Below are 3,611 nucleotides of genomic sequence, written 5' to 3' on the forward strand. Positions count from 1 at the left end.
GTAAGATCTGGAGAGACAAAGGGACGGTGGGAGGTAGAGTGGTAAGGGAAAGGACGGATCAGGTTAAGAGACAATATTCGTGGAAAGCTGAAAGTTGGAAGATGAGAGGCAACGAGGAGGTCCACGAAGTCGCAGCGCAGCTGCCGGGAAGTGAAAGAAAGGCAAGATGAAGTATAATCTTCAGTGTCAAACAAAAATGCGTTTCTTTTAAAGAGCGCGTACCAGGAAGGGACGGAGTGTCATCAAGGGAACTGAGGGACGTACGCAGCAGGAGGGCTCGCACCAAGAAGCTGATTAAAGAAGAGAAGCTCGAGCACTGACAAAGGAATTGAAATATTGAAGAACGAACAGTAATAATAACAGAGAAACTTTTCCAATAAATAAAGCCAGGACATCACCGCGCGACACAGAGCACCGAGCCAAACTTTAAAGAAAGACAAGTGAAGCATACGAGAGGAGAAAATCGTTGGCAAGAGTTATGATACCGACATGGACGAAAAGAAAACTTTATAAAAGAACTTAACAATGACAAAAATCGGCAAAACCTCAGACCACTCCAAAGAATAAAACAAAAGGAACTGACAGAAGTAACTGGACACAGCAAGATCAGCATAAAAGTTAAGAAGTCCTAGAATATAGACAATGAAAGGCCAAGTGCACTGGAACGCATGTAGATGAAATTGCTGGAACCTGGACAAAGGCGTAAGAGGCGAGACAAAGACATAAGAAATACAGTACAGCTATTATAGAAAACGAGAGACGGACCTAGATACACGGACGGAATTACTGAGACGTGAACAAAGGTGGCGAACAAGGACAGCGACACAGAGGAAGTTACTGGAAAGCTGGAATTACGAAGAAGAGACACTGGAACGTAAACTGAATACAGATTAATCGAAAATAAAGAAAATAATGGCTGGAATCAAAGAAATATGTGCAATATAGATGAGAACGAAGAGAAGAAATGAAAATAAAAAAAAATAGTACATATAAGTGAATTAAACAATGAATGAATTAATAAAATAATTACCGAAATAAAATAAAAAATCTATGGAATATAAGCGAAATATGAACGAAGGGAAGATAAAAGAAAATAAAGACTGGAATAAAAACAAACCCAAGACGATGTAAATAAGGAAAATGGATAATGAATCAAAGCAACTACGAATATCATAAGAAAGATATACAGCAGAAAAATACTATGATAATACGCACGACGAAAAAGCTGGATTATATTTTCTTCCTTGCACGAAGCAGCGAGACAAATAGAAGGAAAAGACAAAGAAAATAAAAGAAAAAGATAAAATAGATGCTTAAAAGGCAAAGTGGGTCAGCACGAGACTGATGAAAACAAGGATGTTGGAATATTGTTTGGCCGGAGCACAAAAGGATAGAATTTAATGAAGGGTTTTAAAAGGAGGAACCTAATAGGCGAGCAAATAAGATTGGAATTGATTATATTGCCATTAATTAAAACAAGGTTATATTTGCCTCCAAGCTTTCCAGACTCGGGTCACCAAAACTCACAAAAAGGTGGAAAAAGTGGAAAATTTTGTTAGTGAAATTTGTAGACAATGAAACGTAGATCAAAACAACAAATTAATTACGCCATTAAATATACACATGAGAAATTAGATAAAATAATAAATGAATTAAATGAAATATCTAATCTTATTTCTTTACTCATCTCCATTTTTTTCTTTATGCGTGTGTGTTTCTTTATTGTATTTCATGTTCTTGTAGTCTGTTTCTCCTTTCTTTTCTTCTCTTTTTCTAATTAGTTCTTTTAACTTCACACACACACACACACACACACACACACACACACACACACACACACACACACACACACACACACACACACACACACACACACACACACACACACAGCCAATGACCGACCTCTGAGACACTGGAACTCCAAGGAAATAAATCTTTGAGGGCCCACCACTGGAATCCTGGAAGACACATAAACAAATAATTATTCTCAGGATGAAACATGAGTTACAGGAATCATATCTGGAACGCCATATAGGTTTCTGGAACACCTGGGAACGAGAGTACGAGGAAGACAAATTACCTGGAATATCTGGAATTACCTGGAATCCATATATCCATAGTTATCACTGGTGGGAATTAAGGCGAAGTTCCTTTTTTTCCTGGAATACTGGAATGCTGAAATACTGGAAAAGTGAGAAGGTGGTGGACATGAGGATGCGTTTGTGTTCTTGTCAGGGAGAGGGCAGTTTCTCTCTCTCTCTCTCTCTCTCTCTCTCTCTCTCTCTCTCTCTCTCTCTCTCTCTCTCTCTCTCTCTCTGCATTCTTTTTTACTTTATTTCTTCGTCTTTAGCCTTTGAAGAGAGGGTATTCTGTGATATCTGAGTTAATATTTATGTTTTTCAATTTCCAGGTAATTCACAAACCTAAAAATGTGTGTGTGTGTGTGTGTGTGTGTGTGTGTGTGTGTGGTCTGGTTTCATGGTCTGATTGGACTCTCTCTCTCTCTCTCTCTCTCTCTCTCTCTCTCTCTCTCTCTCTCTCTCTCTCTCTCTCTCTCTCTCTCTCTCTCTCTCTCTCTCTCTCTCTCTCTCTCTCTCTCTCTCTCTGTTATTTGATTCCATGTCGCTTTCTCCTTTTGATGTTTTTGTTTTGTTTTCATCTTTCTGTTTTTATTGTTCTCAGATTTCTCTTTTATACTTCTCTTTGTCTCTTTTTTGTACTCTTCCTTTATTCTTTTTTCTTTAATTCTCCACTTTTTTGCTCGCTATCGCCTTCACTTTTCCAGTTGTGTCTTTGTCTTTTGTTTTTTTCTTTTCTATTTTTCTTTTCTTTCTCTTTTCTTGACCTTCCATTTTCACCCTTCTTTCTCGCCTCCTCGTCATCGGTTATTCTTGTTTTCTTTCCTTCATTTCCAATCTTTTCTTTTTTGTCTTTCTTATTTTCTTCCAACTTCTCTCTCTCTTTCCTTTCATTTTATCTCTCTATCCTCCAATTCTCTTTTTTTCTGTTTTCTCTTTGTCTTGACCTTCAAACCTACCTGCACCTTTCCTGTCTCCTCCTCCTTCTCCTCCTCCTTATTATCTTCTCCCTTGAGTCTTCTTCATATTCAGAACTCTCTTTCCTTACCTTCCCTCTCCTCAGAATTCCTACATTCCTTTTTTTTTTTTTCCTTTCTCCTCCTCCATCTTTGTTTCCTATGTTTCTCTACCCTACGCTTGCAGTCCACCTTTTGTTTATCCTTTTCATTTCTTCTCATTACACTTTTTCATTTCTTCTGCCCTATACTTCAGGCTCATCTCTCTTCTTCCCTTCTTTTCCTTTGCCTTCTCCCACCTTCGCAACCTCAGCCTTCCTTTCCCTGCTTTCCTGTCCTGGTCTCCCTCGCTCCCTCTCTCCCCCTGCGGCTGTGAGTCCCTGTGTCTGCCTTGCATCTAAGCCCGTGCATCATGCCGTCGCTTTGGGAGGTCGTGTCCGCCGAAGAGAACAAGTTACAGATAATATTGATTGATTGTTAGTGTTGTTGCTTTCCTTCCCCCACACCACTGCTCTCTCTCTCTCCCTCCTCCTCCCTCTTTCTAGCTCTCTCTGTTTCTATTGCAGTAACCTCAGAT

The 3,611-nt window shown here is 39.3% G+C and overlaps 1 long non-coding RNA gene across 4 annotated transcripts in view; it reads left to right on the forward strand.

The window, feature by feature from the left end:
* LOC135109826 (uncharacterized) overlaps positions 1–1,662 on the forward strand; it is a 184,355-nt gene extending 182,693 nt beyond the window's left edge. For all 4 annotated transcript variants that reach the window (XR_010272918.1, XR_010272922.1, XR_010272919.1 and 1 more), the window contains one exon: positions 1–1,662. This exon is cut by the window's left edge and continues 992 nt beyond it. This is a non-coding gene — a long non-coding RNA (uncharacterized LOC135109826).
* The last annotated feature ends 1,949 nt before the right edge of the window (positions 1,663–3,611 follow it).

Source organism: Scylla paramamosain, chromosome 19 (genome assembly GCF_035594125.1).
Source record: "Scylla paramamosain isolate STU-SP2022 chromosome 19, ASM3559412v1, whole genome shotgun sequence".
NCBI lineage: Eukaryota > Metazoa > Arthropoda > Malacostraca > Decapoda > Portunidae > Scylla > Scylla paramamosain.